The following is a 20,547-nucleotide window of genomic DNA, read 5'->3' on the forward strand; positions in this document are numbered from 1 at the left end:
AAAATTTTCTCAAATTCAACTATTTTACTTCTTACTGCTTTCCTTTTCTCTCAGTTCTATTCACTAGAAGGTTTATTTCCATGCTGTCCCCACTAGTTCTTGCAAAAATAAAGAGAAATATTTACTACATAAACAGAAAAAAACGCTTGGATTAATCCTACTCCTTTTGCTCCCTCAAGGCAGGCCATTACATATAGTACATCAATGTCAGTATTGGTGGAAGCAGTGGTGAGAAAAGGACATAATTGAGAGCACAGACAGAGTGAATTCTTCTGTCCCATCTATCAATATTTCCAAATTCTTAAATATTTGAGCAATAATTTAAACCTGAGATGCATACCTGGGCCCAGATTTATGGGGCAAAAAACTACAAAGAAAAACAAAACAAAACAACCCCCCTAAGTAAAGAAACGAAACCTACACAAAGAGAAAAAGGTCATAGCAACTATGTCATCAACGATGAAAATTACTCTGATGAAAGGCCTCTCACCTCTAACTACTCCAGAGACTATCCTGTGACCCAAAGCAGGTAATTTGTTTCACCTGTTTCTACCATCTTATTGAAAGTTGGTCTGTATGGGGAAATTGGTTACTTCAAATGCTCATATCCCAATGTTCACCAACTGTCAAACACCCTGACCATCCCCACATACTCTCTCTATATATACATACATAAAATATACATTTTTATATATTAAGACCACATACTGTAACCACATTAAAATTAAAACATACGATAACTAAAATACATCGAGATCATTGAAGAATTTCTGTAATATTGTTGGGAGAATCCATGAAACTTTACCTTACACTGTAGCACTGCAGTATAACAACCCTGGCAAACTCTGGCCATTTTCACTGGTATTACTTTAGAGAAAAACACCTAAGACTTAACCAAGTTACTACTACAGCAGACTGGAAAGTCAGCAAAATTTCTTGGCTCCTATTTTTATACTGTAGAAGGATTACCCATGCCGCTCTCTGGAGAACCAAAGTCAAACTCCACCTGAATTTCACTTGCCAAATAAACCCCAACAGTTCTTTGAAGGTGGTTTTGGTACTGAAGGTACTGAATAAAGTGACTGAAGACAACTCACAGTTGAGGTCTGAAACTTCTGTGTATATATGTAGACATTTAACTTTTCACGCAATGTTGTACAGAAGAATATATGGCATACTTTCAATTTAATCCTCGCTGTTCACTGAAAATGGCTAATTTTATACAGGTTCGGATATTAAAAGCAAGATCTTCTCTTACTTGAATTATATTCTGTGGACAGACTGACCTCAAAACTCCAAATTAAGCATACAGGCCTTCTAAAGCACATCATCTTCCCTGTAAAATCTCAGGAATATTTTGGCACCAGTTCTAACACTGTCAAGTAATCCTCTTCAAAAAGCTTAATGACCCAAGATGATTCATGACTCACAAACAACAGCACTAGTAAATACTAGAAATTAAGTAGTACTTCAATGAAGGGGCAAGTACAGCCCGCGCTTCAACAGCAGTATTTCTCGGGAATATTTTATGGATCCTGTAGATATGGTCACTGGCCTGTAAAGGAGCAGAAAGTTGTCTGGAGTTTTAAAGGGTGGTAGGCAGACATGCCTGATCAATATAAGGTGTGGTGAACAGGGAGAGGCATTTGTCCATTGAACTGCATGTAGCTATTTTCAGTCCTCAACGTAAGACTTTTTAAAAGTTATAACCTTATACAGGAATTCAATGAGATCTATTTAGCATACAGAAAATCCAAAGTAAAATGCAAAATGTATGGTTAAGGAAAGGCCTAACCAACAGAATGTAATGGTACATTCTTTAAAATATCAGTTTGCATGTATTGCTATTCTCATGGTTAACTTCAAAAAAATTTTTTTACTGGCATTTCTGCTACAATGCAACTAAGATCTCACAAGCAGTAGGTAGAAAAGGTGTTTTTTAACAATCTGTTTGTTAATAATTTAATTAACAGTTAATTAGTCATTCACACAATTTCAAGAGTCAAAAGGCACAAGCTGCGTAAGCTGTGGAGTGGTTGAACTCAATGATCTACATTTGATCTCCATCTAGGAGGTCTTTTCCAACCAAAACAATTCTGTGATTTGAAGCTGGGTATGACACCTGACTAGCAAAGAATACTCTCTATTGAAGGTACTGGAAAATTTTAATGTTGCAAAGCTTTTAAAAATACTTTTTCCCCACTTTTTTCAGTCATATCATCTTCTACATTGTTTTACTGTGTTTTGCACAGTCTTCAAGCCAAGAACTTCAAAAGCTGAGAAATTATACTCAGAGATAACTCCAATTAGAGAGAAGGGGGATTACCATTAATATTAACATACAGTCTCATAGTACATCTCTCACTGGTTTAATACATCCAGTTGGATAGACAAATCCTTATGAAAAATAACAAAGTGATTTCCACACAATAATGCATATCCTCCATTGTTTCAGAAAACAGACTGAAAGGCAACTGACATCATTATAGTGAAATAATCAAATATTCTGAAAGGCTGTTTTTTAGCAATCAATACTTTTTTTGTTAAGAGTCACAGTTTGACTGCTTGGGGTTTTTTCCGCCTGGTACTCAAACCGGTTTTCAAACTACACATTTGTTAGTTCTCTTTGTATTATATACAGGCACACACTCAGACAGATAATGCAAGCAAGGCTAATGATATTAAGCCAATCATAAAAATTTTTAGCCAGTAATACATAAGAGTACCTAAATGAAAAACTTTTTTAGTTTCAGTAAATTAAAACTGTAGTTACAGGGGTGGCTGGACAAGTAATGTCAAAATGACGTCTAAGAGAAGAACCAGTGTAAAACTAGAAAATTAATAGAAGATTTCAGATTTCATTCGTGTTTTGCACAGTTAAACTCCCATACATGACAATCTATTTGGTAACATGATTTAAAACTAATGCAAAACTGTATATCCCACTTCAAACACAAAACATGGGAAGGGAAAGATATATAATCTAGAAAGGACTTCTCAGTCAATATGTAATGACAGCAGGCAAAGTATTACCGCAGATATTTTATCTTTTTAAAAAACTGTCCGTCACAGATTCAGATTAAATTGCAGTGTTAAGGAGGCTCTTACCATAAAAAGTAAATAAAACTTGATAAAGAGGTTTCATTCACCAATTTTGAATAAAAACATTTTTCCTTTCTCTTCCAGTTTCGGAGAGTCAGAAGATCATAGCTGTATACATCAACTATTTCTCACTACAACTCAACAGCTCTGAATAAACTAACAGACTCATTTAATGTCAGTAATTGCAAAGCTTTTGCACTACCTATTGTGGAAAAAGTGCCACTGTTCAGATAAACAAAGTACCTATTCTATAATTTAGGAAAGGGTGTGCACTGACTAAGCATGGTCACTCCTAATAAACTTCCTTGCTCTGAAAAAAGAGATTTAATTTTGCATCATCCATAAAAACTTGGATTTACAATCTTTATGCTTCCCTAGTACTACACTGTCAAACTCGTATAATTAAACCACCAATTTTATTCAGCTAAACTTCACTGTTTACCATCGTTTACCTAGCTGGCCTTAATATAATCATTGTACCCAGACTAGTTTTTTTTAGCTTAGGGAAATCTCAAAATTGGGGAGCTGAAAAACAACAGATGTTCATATTACAAATGTCCTGTCATATGAACTTGACCAAAAAAAATCTAGTAGGCAGGGTTATGGATGAGAGATAACAAACTGAACCACAGACACCTTAACTCCCTGTGTCTTGTACTTTTCAAAAACACATCTGGTAAAAAAAATCATGCTCGTGCCAAGGCAACTGAATCTTCTCCTGAAGTCCTTGGCATCTCCTGCAATATCTTAATAAACTGGCCTATATATCAAACTTTGTAAATAATCCATGAGATCAAAGCTATCTAAGGCTCCCTGAAGTGAACCATAATAGGATCTAGAAAATAACTGGAAAAGCAAGAAGCATACAAAACCGGAAGATATTTTACAGCTACTAACTTGTACACAAACAGAATTAATTCAATGGCCAGAAGTTTTAGGACACTATTCAGATTACATTACAGCACATGAGACCCCTGTGAATACAGTAGATGGGAGAGATACTAGTGAAAATCCCACTTCTCTCACCTTTAGTGGCTAGAGAGAAAATATTTATGGTCTTTCCAGACACCTATCCATTTAACTCAATGAGAATTTTTAAAATTAGAATGCTTCATTAAACACTGTCATATGTCAAAGTGGATATATTGTAGAAAATACTTCCATTTAAATCAACTTTAATTTAAAATAACAGAACTTAGTTGTTTTTATAACATTACAGTATTTCTAAAATAAAACACTTTAATTACATTCTACAATTGCAGCTCTAGTACACTTTGATTCGAATTTTCCCCACAAATATCACTATGTTGTTTTCAAAAGTCAGATTAAGGATTTTTACTGATGCAATATTTCAAAAAATCAGAGATGCCACATATTTTTTCTGTTTTGCTTTGGAACAGCATCTCATCCAAAACTGTATATTCCACACAGAGAGAAAGTCCTCACTAGATCATATAACTGCTAAAAATTAACGTAAGTAAGAAAACAAGACAATACATTCATATATATTAATCCATCTTACGCCAAAAGACAAGAAAATAAAAGATTCAAGAAATTTCTGTTCTACTATATTGAAATGTTTAAGTAGTTAGTATCTTCCAATCAGCCAAAATATTTCTCAGGATCTAGTTTAGCAACGTATTTTGAAAGTCAGTATTCCCAAATTTTATAAATGCTTTTAATCAAGCACTGCAATACCACAAAACAATGAAATTCACTGCAAATCAACAATAAATGCTCCCTTAGAAATCAAGTTCTCTCCCACAAACCTACCCAACTCACTGACATTAAAATATGTCTCGTTATATTTCGCAAGGCAAGAAAGGGACCGTCTAGTTCATGTTGCATAATTGCAAAGCTCCAGCCTCATTCATACTTCACTCAAAAAATATCTTCTGTCAATGCTCCAAAGAAACAGGAAAAGAAAGATTTTTATTTCCCTCCCTGAGCATCCTTTCATGATATTACTTCTTCACTGGCTTATGAGAGTTAGTGATTAAATAGCCAATTGCAAAATTGTGGGAAAAGAGAGAGATGAGCATGCCACTACTAATGAAAAATGACTACACTTTTCTAAAAAGTAGGTATTTAAACTGATATAAGAGAAATTCAGAAATATAAATCTCAATGTAAGAGCAGCTTCGTTTAGGTTTTTTTAAGCCTGTTTTCAACTTTACTTATTAAAGTATTTACCTGGTCTTTCCAGAAAATATATTCTAATTATGTCACACATACAAGATCTCACTTACAAAAGTGAGGAGTCAATGAAGTGGACAAATAAAAAACATGCCAAAAAACCCTATTAATATGTGAAAGAAAATAGTGTTCTTAGCAACACTTGTTCAAAGAAATGACTGGTAAAACCTGAGACAGGATGAATGCACTGCTACTGCTCCTCTACTCATTCATGTACAACTATTTTTTCCATATTTATATAAGTCACACCTTCCAATATGAGAAACTTGGTCATCAATTAATGACCAAAACTGAAAAATTTTCATTTTCCCATTTGTGAACTTTATTTCTATGAGCTGTAGATATAATTTAATTGATTAAATAAAAATCTATGTGCATCCTATATCTAAATCTCTAAATTCTAAACTGATGCACTAATACAAAAGAAGTATATCTTAGGCCAGGGACACAGTTCCAAGTTTCAGGCTGCACAGTTGACTGTGTTGTGGGCATATGGGGAAGGCCCAAGAACTCCTTCATGAAGGGTAACACCTGAAAAATCCATACACAATCCTTCCATCCCTGACAACCCACAGACATTCCTCTTTATCTTGTATGTACTTTATTCTCCACATACTTCGTTCTAAATGACAATCACCTCTTCTTAAAGGTTTGAACCTCACTACTGTGGAAGAGAAGCCTAATTACAGCTCTCAATTTCACTGAGGCTTTAATACAAAACTTTTGACTAGACAACACTATTGTCCTAGCTGTTGCTAAGGTAAAGGTGAACCGTGGCCCATATGCTACAAATACATGGATAATCACACCTGACCATGCAGATAATCAAATTTATGAATAAAGTGAAGACTAAATTAGTAAGTCATGCTGAGTGCTTTATTTTTATAACTTGCTGAACCACAATCATTTGCAATTACATTTTCCCTTTTTCTAGGAAGGGAGTGGATTTTGAAATACAGGTAAGTTATATTTGAATATGTTTCGTCCACATGGAGATCAAATCCCCAACATTGGTGTTATTAGCAGCATGCTCTAACCAACTGAGCTAAATTTTACCTACCCTGAAAAAAAAATTAAACCCTCATAAAATTGAATTATTATCATTGTATTTTCTAATTACTTTAAAATTAAACATTTTAAAAGATCCTAAAATAAGTTTGCTATGCTTTTCAGTTCTTATAAGACTCTCTTATAAGACAAATACAGTTATAGCTGTTTGCTGATCATAAATCACAGATGAATGAAAGCAAGTACGTACCAAGTAAGATGTAAACCACAGCACTGCTACAAATAGATACTTGTAGGGCAGTACCTTTGAGGGAAGAATGAAGCTGATCTTTACAGTCTTTCCTGAGATGCAGTTGATAACATGCACCTTTTAGAACGATAGCTCAATCTTTCTGCTGTGAAATATTATTTCTCACATCACAAGATCATTTTGGAGTTTATTCTCAATTCTCTGCAGCTTTGCTAGAATCCTTTTGCTTTTTTTCCAAATTGGAAGTTATTTTAGCCCAAAGGAGACATAGAAGCTACATATCTTTTTGGGAATATTCTAACAATTCAGAAGCATCAGAAATTACAGAAGATACCCTTCTAATTTCATTCACATGTCATCTGAAGAGAAACCAGAAGCATCTCAAATGGATCAGGCCTCAAATACCTTAGATTTGCATCAAGAATGACATATACACTAAAGTAGGAATAAGGAGTAGTCTTTCATTCTTATTTTGGATACCAAGGCACCCATACAGTCAGGCACAATAACCATTGGTAGCCATTTGTCCAGGCCATAAAACTACTGAGTTTTTTGTTCTGTTTCCCAACAGAGTAATTGCTAATTTACCGATCTTTGTGATTAAACACACAACTGAGAGTAGGGCACCTTAGCAGCAAGGTAAAGATCTGTTCCTGCGTGAACACATTGTTTATCTCCAGAAATAAACTCTTCAAATTAAACTCACAGGATATGATTGTGGGACACATCTCAATTCATAATCCTTTTTCTCTTTAACAGTTGCCATGGGAGACCATAAATTAGAGCCTGCAGAACCACAAGTGGCCTTCCCAGGCCAAATGTTTGACATTATTGTCTGCATGCTTTGGCACACATGATAATACTAGTGTTCGAGACACAGATTTATACTAACAGTTGTATTCTGCACAGTACTGAACTCCTATCTCACATAATCCAACATTCACTTACATTTGTGTCTTCCAGATTCATATTACAAGGAACTTGAGCTCCCCCCACTGCTAATTATTCCTACTGTTTACTCACAAAAAACATCTTCTATATTTTCTAAGACATTAACTGTCAAGCAAGTACTTCTTATTTTAAAATATTTTTAAGGTGAATTCTCAAAGAAACTCTCTGCATTTTCAATGAACAAGTATCTGAGTTATTGCCCAAACAAATGCATAGGCATTTTACACAGGTAGGTGTAAATAAAAATATATATGTATGTATATATGTATATATATATATATATATATATATATATATAAATTTTCAAGTTATCTGATGCTAATTAATACACCACCTATAAGTGTGTTAGAAAGATCAATGAGTGCTGAATATATTAAACTATTATTTTTATTAAACTGCGTTCAGATGGTTACTGCAAAGCAATCACAACTGGGAGCCCACCACTACATTTCAGCAATTAGCACTCCAGACCACAACCCGCTCCCACCTCATTCCCCCAAAGTACAAACATCTCACGAAAAACTTAATGATTATGAAAAAAAACCAAAAACCACAGAACAATACTAAGTAACTATAACAGGATCACAAAGCTATTGTTAGTCTTAATGGAAAATCTAGCCTAAAATTTATCATGTTTTATGTAAAGAAAAAATAGCTATTTTGTCTTGTGTGCACCCACTACTTACTACAATAATAAGCTCATTAAATAAATATTTTATTATATGTGAATACCCTAACATTAAGGTCCCTGTTACTTCTTATTTAAGGAAGCAAATACACTGATATAAATTTTAAGTAATCATACCTGCATAAACCCACTGAAAGTAATCCATTTGCAAAAGTATAATTTTAAAGCATTATTTATTAATGAACCTGCATGTAACTTTATTTACAGAATATTTATAAACCATAATCATGCACACGAAACTAAACTGAATTCTTCCTATCAAGGTAACTGTCATTTGCAAATAAAACTCCTAAGTTCTGTACAGCAAGTTTAATGTCTTCGGTAACTGATGCTCTTTCTACAGGGTCACGTTTAAAACGATAGTTATGTAGATTTTTAAATTTTTGTTTGATTCATTACAAAATAGCATAAGCATGTAAGCACCATCATAAAACCAATGTTTCTATTCTTGTTTAACACATTTATCTGCTCTATCTACAACAAACTTTATGATATCTTCTAACAGAATTTTAAAATTTCTGTATTTTACAATGAAGATTTCATTCATTTTATTTGTCCTTCCCAAAGCACTTGTTCCGATTTACTCCTGTATCAAGAAATAGGTGCAGATAGTAGACCTTCCATGTTTTTGTTTCAGACAAATACTGTTCTCTCCCAGATTTTACATAGGGCTACACAGTGTCAGCCACACTTGGGCAAAATGATTAGTCCAAGTCGATTACACTCTCTAGTTAACAGTGCATCAGCTGACTTTCAGTTACTGTACATAATGCCCATGAAAAATGCAAATTAATCCAACTTTCCTTAGCCAGTAACGAAACAGATTTAAATTAACCCAAGTTACGTGCAATTGCTACATATATGCAACTGAACATTCACTGTAACTGAGCATGCAATAACTTCAGATTATCAAGACTTGCGTTCAATTCTAAGAAGTCCACTGACAGAGCTTTTTATAAGACTTCACTGACTAATTGTTTATCAGGACATGATAAGGAATTTGCTTAATTCCGGGACACCATATGTCTACTTTGAGTCTAGAAAAAAGATTTGTCAGGAATAAACACTAACATTTACCAAAAAAAAAAAAAAATTCCTATTCTGAAGTCTACCAATTCAAGGCAAGCACTTAATACAGCACTAAATTAAACAAATGGTTCTCATTATTCTTTCTCCAGGTTGTGGGCTGAAATTATAGTATGATGTGAAAACTGAGAATGTTTACTTTTCAGTAGTATGACGGCTTGTATATGTAATGATATTTAGTGAATTACAGACAAAACAGTCTTTAAACAGTTCCATTTTTATTTCAATTCTTCAAATATTTTAATTATATTTTCCATGCTAAAAATAAATTATTTATTTTTGTAAATAACATGACTGAATTTTACATCATGCTAGATAGAATGCCAGAGGGAATTACTCCAGTGAGTAAATATGCAGTCATAACTCTAAATAATCTTTTATAGTAGTGACTGTAGAGTGCAGTGTGTTACTACAGCTCTCTAAGCCATTAGTCACCTAACTTATCACCAGAGAAGTTCACCTACAACCTTGCTTCAGTATATGTCAGAACTAAGCAGCTCAACACCTGTTTTACACCCAAGATCTTCAGAGAAAGTCCAGTCATACACATGCTTTGAACATACCTAACATAGAAAATCGATTACGTGGTACTGCGTACTAGCCACTGCCTCCAACACTTCATTTAAAGTCTCAGAAGCACAGAGATTGAATATCTGCTTGAGGTACCAGACCGACTCTGAAATCCTCCTCAGTGGCAGGACATTCAAACACGCACTTGCCACTATCAGTGTCTTTGACTGGCTCTGTGTTTTATTGGGAGTTGACCATCCTCTTATCCTCCTGCTGAAGGAATACTACATCACAGTGCAAAGAAAATTAATTAGAACAGGGAAAAAAACAGGAGGAGAGAATATGATTTTCAAATAAAATGATTCAAACTGAACTCTAGGATGTAAAAATCTCTCCAAGTGTTTTCTATCGACTAACCAATATGGATCCCTTACTTGGCATCACAGGAGCTAAGTTCGATTTTGCATCTCACACATCTCAAACTTTTGACTGACATTCAAGGGCTGACCTTTTCAGCAACAATATCACAACAAAGTTCCGTTTTGATCTCACTCCAATTCCTTTTTATGCTGTAGAAATCAAGACTGAAAATTTACTTATTGCACTCTAACAGCTATTTTACAAGACAATGCTTAGAAATGCGTCACATTAAATGCATAGCTGTATGTTAAAACTCCTATAATTAAAAATGTTAGAGTCATGACTTTAAAAACATCCTCTAAAGCAGAACACTCAGTACTGAAAAGCTGGTATCAACAAATACTAAAACATTACTTTTTCTGAGTATCAAATCAAGAGTTCCTAGACTTTTATAGGAAATCACAGGCTGAAAGTCTTTGCAAAGTCAATCAAAAGTTAGTAAATGTCCCTTGCCTCCAAGAATTCTGACACAGTCCTTGGATTATGTAATTGTGTAACACTTCTCTGCCACCCCCAGGCCCAATCTTCCTCCAGCTTACAGGAGGGATCTGCTCTGGAAAAACATCAGAGGCTATTCATAAGGCTGTAAGGTCTGTTGTACACATGACACTTCAAGTCCAAGTAAAAACAGAGAAAATATGAAAGAGGCTTCAAATCAGATAGCAGGAAACAGAAAAATGCCACTCTTGGGAATCTCATTCTATTTTTATTACCAATGGTAAATATTTCTGTGTTCCTTTTATCCTGCAGGCTCCAAAGCCTAATTTGAACAAGCACTGCTTAGTCATACTTGTAACCAAAATTAACAAAATCTGTCCTACTATTACCATACAAATCATGATGCAAAAAAAAGAGCCAGTTAATTTAAAATTAAGGTTCTACACTTGTTCCAGTTAGACTTCCAAAGATAATAAAGACCAGCTTCTTCATCTCAGTACTCAACTTACATGATTACATACTACCCTCAAAAACATTTCAAAAATAAGCATTTGTAAAACCCGATTGTGGAATTGCATTATTCCAGTACAGGCCATGGAAAAGCTTATGAAATTAAGACTTCTGTCTCTGGAGCAGGGCTCCACAAAACAATTCAGGCGAAAGGCTACACACTAAACACCAAAGAGAAATCAAAATGTTTAATCATAAAAGACAAGACTGAAAGCAATCTCTAGAGTTTATCCCCTTCCTCAAGGCAGATTCAACAATATCTAAGGTAAATACTTGGGAGACATTAATATAATCTGTAGTATTAAAAAAAAATAAATTAAAACCACAATTCAACTTATTATATACAATCAGTGAAACAGACATCCTGTTGTCAGTAAAAAAAGGATGACAGACTTAAGAGTACCACAGTGCACTCACAAAGGTGGCACACGTACCTACACAGGTAATCTGAACTATAGAATCTCCTATTATTTGCTCTTACAATAAGTAGCCCACATTTTTGAGCCTTTTTTTTCCACAGTAATTTTCTCAGTTTAGGGATAAAAAAAAAAAAAAAAAAAAAAAAAAAAAAAAAAAAAAAAAAAAAAAAGGACAATTCAAACAATGAATTCCTCTGTGTGAAATAATGCTTCTTTGCCCAGCCAATCCTTGTTTTCTATTTCTGGCTTCTCAGGCAATTTCTTCTCCTTCCCTTCTCTGGCCTCTCTCAGAACACACTTCCCCATCCATTCCCATCCCTGAACTACTTTCCTTGACTGTGCAAGCAAATCCATGGTATCTTTTTGCCTTGGCTTCTTGATAAGGCTGTTTCACAGCTTTTTCTTTATCTTTCTTAAGGGCTGCCCCACCAGCTCTTTTATCCAGTCACTACAGCACAGTCATTATTTCATAGAACAATAGAATGAATCTGAGTTGGAAGGAACCTGAAAGGTCATCCTTCCCGCCACGGGTAAATACACCTTCCACTAACCCCATCCAACCTGGCCTTGAACATCTCTAGGGATGGGACAGCTACAATTTTTCTGGGTAACATATTAAGTGTCTCACCACTCTCACAGTAAAAAATTCCTTCCTAAGACCTAATCTAAACCCTCCGTCTGTTATCTTAAAGCCATTCTCTGCTATCCCAGCACTACATGTCCTTGTAAAAGATCCCTCTCCAGCTTTCATGAAATGCCCCACTTAGGCACTGAAAGGTGCTATGAAGTCTCTCCCCAGACCCTTCTTTTCTTCAGGCTGAACAATTCGAATTCTCTCAGACTGTCTTCACAGGAGATGTGTTGATCATCTTAAGGAGTTGCCCTGCTCCTTAAGAACTTGGAAGCTCCTGCTTTCTCCCAGTTCTTACCCTTTAAACTCCATTCCCCCTCCATCCGTGTAAGCCCAGTTCCAGCCCACTGCCTTCTCCATATGCTCACCCTTCCCTCCACCCGCAATTTCATTTCTTGTCTTTTACACACTCAAATTAATCTGTATTGTGGAGAAGCTGAGAATACACACCATAAAACCAAGAGTTTGTACATCTATTTCACTGCTTAGAACTTTTCAGGAAAGTTCTGCTGTGCACACAAAATTTTTCAACAATAGTGTCGACAATCAGAGAAGTCAGTTAATTTTTTTAGACACTAATAATTTACCCAATCTTTTGAAAGATTTTCAAACGGCAATAAAATGCACATTCTTAATGTAAAAAGTCATCTCACAATGAAATTCTAAACTCCTTTTCCCAAAGAACAGCAGTGCTCCAATTGCTTGAAAGAAATGGTCAGGAATAATTTTTAAACATTTTTTTTTCTCTATCACAACCCGTAGAAGATAGTCAACAATGTTCACTTCAAACACTATTCAGAGAATAAGTCAATAAAGGGCATTCACTCAACATAGAAGCTTTTGGCCCAAATGACTGAAGTTTGGCAAAGTCAGAAGTTAAAAAAAAAAAAAAAAGCCTTTAAATAGTACATCAGTAATCAGGGAACTGAGAGGAGAACTAGTCCTACCTACATGCAAGGAGAAACATGCATTCTTAAAGTCAGCTAGTAACTCTGCTAAGCAATGCTTCAAATCCTTGTAACTGCCAAATTTTAACAGGATAAATGAAGTTGTGCTATGTTACAGGTTGTACCTCAACATGAGTTTTTAAAAGAAACAGCCAGGAAGAGCCAACCATTACTGAACATGCTAGCAGAAAAAAATTCCATTTTCCATGATTTCAAAAGAAGGAAAAAAAAGGACATTTAGCTTCCACACAGTAAAAAGTGATTATATCACCTTAGTTTTAACTAGAAACTTAACAAACGTATCACCAAGAGGATTTTAAATCTTCCCTTCAGAAAAAATAAAACAACAAAGTAAAAAAATCTCAAAGCTTTTAGATCCTCACAAAGACACAGTCTTATTAGAATATCATCCAAAATTTTCCAGCTTTTTAGTCTACAAAACCCAGGTTTTTCTATAGCAATTTTTTTAAAGTCTGCTGCTGTACATAGCATCTGATGAGGGCCCTTTAAATTCTTCCTTCTATCCTCAATATCCAGAAAGCAAACCTGAAGAAAAAGAGAAAGCAACATATCTGAATGGAAAATAACATGAAAGAAATGTGGACAGTCTTATTTAGTCATAAGACTTGAAAACAAAATTACAGAGACAGTGTTTGCAACTTCATCCTTTCTGAGGTCAACACAGAGGAAAGACTAAGTTCAAACATGGGAGATAGAGACTGCATTATCACAGACATATATTTGTTATTCAGCGAGCTTGAGGGGGGAAAAAAAAGAGAGAAAAAGGGTTAGTAGTACAAAAACAAGCATTGAAGTATTAAGAAATGTCAGAATTATGGTTGCTTATACCTATATTTTAGTTCCTTGTGCATTGATAGTCATTGATTAAACGATCACATACCATTGCTTATTATTCACAGGATCACTGCCCCATATACAGCACATGACATATATGTCATGGAACACAAACTTACAAAGTAAGAAGTGCCTTATGTGGAACATAACACTTTCCTACTAAGGAATTTGAATAAAACACAGTTAATAAAACCAATTCACTGAGAAGTTTCACATTCAATACATCTTTTGCCGAAAACTGACATTTATGAAAACCAACTCTTAAAAAAAAAATCAAAACAAACTAAGAAAAAATCTTCACAAACATCTCTCACAGAATACCTTCACAAGTAAAGACATAAAGGAAATAAGTTAATAAGCATAAAGTGCTACTTATTCTGCTTGTTCCCTAATGTACTCTCAGCCCCTGAGCCATGCTTTGAGCATGATACAAAAAGCCATGAAGGAAGAAAAAAGTTCAAGAACTTCTGTGCCTGATACAATTACACATTGGGGCCTGGACTTCCTACATTCTCGAAGCAATTTTCTTGCTAGGAATGCACTTATATTACATCTCAGAATAACCTTGCTTCACTAACAGACTTAGTGACAACTGACCACTGGGTGTCGAGATGGACATTCAAGCACTCAACATCAAGTGCAACAATTATCAGTTCAAGAGTCAGAGTTTTACCCCCAAGAATCCCAATCCAATGCTTAGGATACCTTCAAACAGAAACTAGCAATCCTAGAGTGTAACAGTAACATTTTGTATCTCTGTGTTCAATATTGTAGCCTCACCTTGTAATTACTTGGGGATTTGAGTTAAAAATCTATCCTGTTCTCTCTTCAAGCTTTAAGAGATAGATAGTGATTCTTTTTCAGGTTCTCAGGACAGGAAGTTGGTTTTTTCCCAATTGTTGGCATGATCAAAAGAGTTGAAATTTAATAGATGTTTAAGGCCTTCAGTGAAAACCCATTCTATACTTCCTAGGGATTCAGGAGGAGAAACAATGAGCCCAACAAGTTGAAGTGTAGAACACATATGACCAAAAATAAGGCCAACAAAAACAATGTTATGAACTTCCTAAGTGTTGTAAAGTAACTTTAAAAATCTGAAGAGTAAAGCATGTCACAATAGATAAGATTTACAAGCTTTTAAAATTCAGTATTTTGATTCAGTTTCAGCCTTTCATCAATAAAATTGAAGAAATATTTTACAGATGTGCAAAAACAAAGCTCTCCATCATCTGCAAAGCACCCTATTTTGAGATAACTCTACAAATTAAAATATGAAAACACTTCACCCTTCCTGAAGGACTGGGATGTACATGGCAGGTAATAAGGCAGCACACTACACACTAAGTGATAAGTATATAAACCAGGCTGTAAGAGTATGGTGGTCAACTGGCATTTCCCATGCATTGCATGAGGCACTGAACTGAGGGTAGGGTTGAATACTGTGGCATAGTTAAAGGCCCAGCTCCTCAGTCTGTTGTTTCCTTATAGGACTCCCTTATTTTGCAGCCTAGCGCTTTCTGTCACTGCTCCTCTAAAATGCATTGCATGTCTGCACATACACACTGCTACAAAAACCAAAGTGCTTCAAATCAAACCACAGCAATAAAATGAAAAATTATCTACTCATATAAATATAATCTGAGATTTCTGATCACTTACACTTAAAACTGCTACAAATTCTAAAGGCCATAAAAGTAACTTTTTCTAGCACGGTTTATAACACCAACATGAAAACTGGTCTTGGACACTTACATTCTTTTGAAGTTTTTTGTGTAGACCAGGTAATCACCTTAAAATATAGTATCAACAACCATGTTGAAACCGACTGGAATCCCTTTTAGTTTCCATATACAGTTGGGCCAAAATCCTTTCTTCCCTCCCTTTGCTGGGGAGATTTTTCATGGTTAACAGTAAGGACAGGAAGTGAAACACAAATCACAGTTCCTGCACAATCTCCTCAAACACTATTTCCTTAATCATGAGGTGTCATACACGTCAATGTAAAGCACTTTTTTCACACCTACTTTGGTGGTCAGGACCAGCTACTAAGAAGTATGTTTGCCATACAAAGAAAATAAAAATATAAGTGTAGATTAATTATATTAAGGTCTTTGCAACTGTTAAACACTTGTTTTCTTAATTTCAAGAATACTTCCATTTTATTATTAAAAAGGATCATTATTGTACAGAGTTATTAGCAACAACACACAGGTATAACCAATTTCAAGCATTTCCTTGCAGGTATCTCTCTGCCACTGAGTGCTCATTACTGCTGATGTGTTAAAATCAGAAGCTAACCTAACCTGAACTACTTCTAATAAAGGCAAATGAAAAACAAGATCAAAAATAAGTGGTACAATGCCGAAATGGCCATTCTTCCAAATGTTATATATTCTTAGTGTTTTGTGATACTAAATAACTACCCTAAAGCCAGATGACCTGCCTCACACCACCAGTCAACGAATTCTAAACATTACTCATATTTTTCTGATTAATATGCCCATAGTTGTTATCCAAATTACACACATTCACTAATATTACACACTCCTGTAACATAATTTCTAGAAATCATAAAGTTGTGAATTTGAAGACTTGATTTCTTTCCTAGGTCTAGATATTCAGGATAGAAGTACATTTTTTTTCTCTAGTTACAGCAATTTTCCAGAAACTTCATATGTCTTGTGCAATTTTTATGAAATGTTAATATAAATTCGATATTAGTAGAACACTTTGTAATATAATAGACCTGAAAGTCCAGTTGTCACTGAACATATGAAAATAGGAATAGGATCTCTAGCTCAAATCAATTCGTATTTTTCACCTAGTATCCTCCAAAATATAGTTTATTTATAGTGTAGAGGGCTATATACATTAAACACTTAGGATTAAAGTTATATTACCTTAATAATTACACTAACACAACAACACAAACAAACAAAAAGCTTCTGCCCTAAAGTTATCACTATCTATGGCCTTGATTCTGCAAGAAGAGTTGTATGAACATTTATGTACATGGAGTCTCAAGCATAAGGTTTCAAGGAGTATCTGTGCTCTTAAGTAGAATGAGGATCTTCAAAAGCACTTAGGTATGTAATGTTGCTTCTCTGATCCTGTCTGTCGCTTCTAAGTCAAAACTTACACATTGCAAATTTTTTAAAAAATTAGTATTTTACTGCCATGCCTGTTCCTATGTCTTGATTTTTAAATAGTATAAAACCAGTTTGAATCAACAGCAAAAGACTTCAGGAAGAGATTTCTGTTGTAATAACTTTAGGTAAAATATTCAAGAAGTTGAGAGAAAAAAACCAACCTGTACAGAAGTAAATTCAAAATGTACAAAGCAGCCAAAAATACAAAATAAAATGCAGAAAAAAGCATTTTCCTTTTTGATAAAATAATAGTTGCAACTAACATCTTGAGAATAATTAATTTTGTATTTCTATAACATCAAAATAAATACATTGTCCTTAAACAGCTAGCTGCTGTGATAAATATTGGATCAGTAGAAGCTCCTAACATCAAGGAAAAAGTAGTATGAAAGTGCCACAGGCCTGCTTCACACATGCGCACATACACATTCTTAAATATGCTAAAATATGCAACCCAAAAGAAATATAAGTCCTCTTATAAATATTTTAACTTTAAATATTTCTGAAAAAACTATATAAACTGTGATTAAGCAACTAATTCAAGATTAACCACATACAGCTCATGAGAACAAATCCAAAAACCTAATTACAAATAAAAATAGACAACACCTTCCATTTCCCTTTACAAATACACGCATTTTTCATTCCAGAAAAGTGCATCCGCTCCAATTAAAAAAAAAAAAAAACCTAAAAAAAAAAAAAAAAAAAAAAAAAAATCTAAAAAAAAAAGTGCTGTAAACACAACCACACAACCCTGGCAAGATAAACTTGACAGGAACTGTGTAACTACAGCAGCTCATTTCCTGCTCATATCTAGAATATTTAAAGCAAACCTTCTTAAATGAAAAATCAGTCAGAAAAGTTCACAACTGTTAGCTTAACAAACACATTCTTCTTAGAACGGCAGCTGCCTGAAACAGAGACGAAAGAAACGCTAGGGCTGTAATGTCGCTTCCTGATGATGAAAACTACCCAAGAACTACAACTACTTCTGCACAGTCCTTTCTTTCCTGTGAAGCAGAGTTACACTCGGTCTCCACGCACGCTACGGGGCAAAAGCAAACAGCAATTCCGCTGTTACACACCGAGGTGGGGACACTTAGAGACGACTAGTGGCTCCCTCTGCACTTCACAAAGTTTAAAAATAAAAAGCTGCTTTTTCGAACTGTAAATGGTTCCTCTCCACGCACGTAGGCCTGAGGCCCTGTTGCAAACAGTGTCTAACAGGACCAGGCAGCACAAAGACAGGAATGGGAGATTAGTGGGAGGAAGGGAGGCCGGGATTGGGGCTCAGCAGGATCTTCTGGCTTTTTAAAATTCAAACTGCTCCCTGACCAATACAAATCACGGACACGCTACTGACTACTACACGGATTTACAGCATTAAAAACACGCCTTCTACGTGACAGCTATATTAACTTCACTCCTTTAAACATGTATCAGGGCATGCGGGAGGCACAGTTTTATTTACAAGACTCTGAACACAAAGCTCAGAAAGTTACTCTATTAGATACAATAACCATGTATTAGAACAACAAATCTACCTGAACAACTAAAAAACCTGCTGAAAATTTAACAAATTATGTAATACCAATAATCGTTTGCCTCTAACAAAATTCCTTTCTACAAGGATGAAAACTTTGAATCTTAACATTTCCTGCAACTATGTAATTTCTGTAGAAGTATTTTTATAAGTTCACAGGGTGTTTGTTTAAATGTGCCTGAGTTTTTAGCAACACTCAAAACTCTATTACTTATAAGTCCAAGATTTACTTTGTTGCAAATCAGCTACCATGCACTTAAAAAGACCTGAGAGTAATACACAGTCATTTTCAAAACACATTTGACCTGTAAAAATGACACCTAATTACATATTCAAACATCATGGACACAAACAGCCAATAACAACCTCGGGATCTCAAAGTTATATAGCCTGACAAGAAAAGATGACACTTTTTAAGCATTTTTCACATTTCACTTAAATAAATTTACATTTGATTCTCAAGTACTTTGGTTAAGATCTCATCTTCACCTTGGTCCCTTAAATGTCATAAATGCAGCACTTTACACATGATCCCTTGCCTATTTTCCGTTTGTTAGAAGCAGAAAATGGTATTTCTTCTTTTAACATATATTAGTGTAATGTATACAGCACACAGACACCTAAATTGTGTGGAGTACCTGATCCAATATGCTTGCCTATCTGTATTTCCTGGGTCTGCAGGTGTCGGTGTTGTGTCAACCATCCTTCAAGCACTATTTTATGCTATAAATATACTAAGTCATTAACATACTGATCAATAATGTTATTTAGAAATGAAACGTCTGCAGATTATAAAACCAAAAGCATTTAAACTTTTGAATGTTCAGAACACACTTGGTTAGAAGAACAAGGTAAGAGCAAAGAGAAGTGGCATTTTTGTTCCTGACTATTTACATTGTCTCTCCTCCCCTATGCCTCCACTTACTCCTGGCCCATTTCAGAGGGCTGTCTGCGCTGGGACCCTCCTTCCTTGCCCTAGGTGAAGTTGTAAATATGGCAAAGGATCAGTACACATTTGCGACTAATTGCATTGTTTCCTCCTCCTCCTTCAGCTCTTTTCGGGTTGAGGCCTGTCACTGAGAAGCCGCTTCGCCTTTCTAATCCCCGAGCTGGAGTAAAGGCGCTGGCCGGCGGGCCTGCGCCCTCCGCCGGGCCTGGGCCTCCCGGCAGCCCGGCACAAACCAACCTCTTCCGCCAGACCCAACCGAGTAGGAAGGGGGGCTGCGAAATAAACACCTCCGGTTGCCACTTACTCCCCTCTACCCTGGATAACAGCTAATCCCCTCTGCTCCCGGCAGCGCTGGGCCGCTGGGCTGAGAGGCCCGGCCCGCTGCTGGAGAGGGCAGGGAGGGGAAGGGGAGACAAGGAGGGGGGATTACCTGAGCAAATCGGCGTCTGAATCCAACGAGAATCCGAGAGAGGGGGAGAGAAATCCGCCCCCCTCCCTCCTCAGAGGAGCCGCCGCCGCCGCTGGGCCGCCGCCGCCGCCGAGCAGGAGGAGGAGGGGAGATAATATAACAACAATAATCCGGGCCGGGAGGGGGGCTGGCTCCTCTTCCGTCTCCTCCTCAGTGCAGCGAACATGTAGAGCCGGGGGGTGTGCGGCCGAGGCAAATCCCTTCCCCCCGAGCCTGCTTCACAACATCAACACGGGCCGGGCCGCGCCGCGCCGAACCGGTTCCGAGCCGCGCTCCGAGCCGGAGAGAGCGGAGGGTGGCCGAGGGGCAGCGCTGCCAAGGGGCCGCCGCCGCCGCCGCTCCCTCCGAGAGTGCGAGCGCAGGAGGGCGGGGAGGGGCGGCTTGGGCACGGTGAGTCGGTACCGAGCGGGGGGGCAGGGGGAGAGA

General features: G+C 36.2%; 1 protein-coding gene across 4 annotated transcripts in view; it reads right to left on the reverse strand.

Annotated features, from left to right (window-relative positions):
• Positions 1-20,222, reverse strand: part of NIPBL (NIPBL cohesin loading factor) — a 139,575-nt gene extending 119,353 nt beyond the window's left edge. For all 4 annotated transcript variants that reach the window (XM_014875485.2, XM_014875486.2, XM_014875482.2 and 1 more), the window contains exon 1: positions 20,083-20,222. The gene's annotated coding sequence lies outside the window, so the exon portion shown is untranslated. The remainder of the gene's footprint in view (positions 1-20,082) is intronic.
• Positions 20,223-20,547: the final 325 nt, after the last annotated feature.

The sequence above is a fragment of the Sturnus vulgaris genome, chromosome Z (assembly GCF_052056855.1).
Source record: "Sturnus vulgaris isolate bStuVul1 chromosome Z, bStuVul1.hap1, whole genome shotgun sequence".
NCBI classification, from domain to species: domain Eukaryota; kingdom Metazoa; phylum Chordata; class Aves; order Passeriformes; family Sturnidae; genus Sturnus; species Sturnus vulgaris.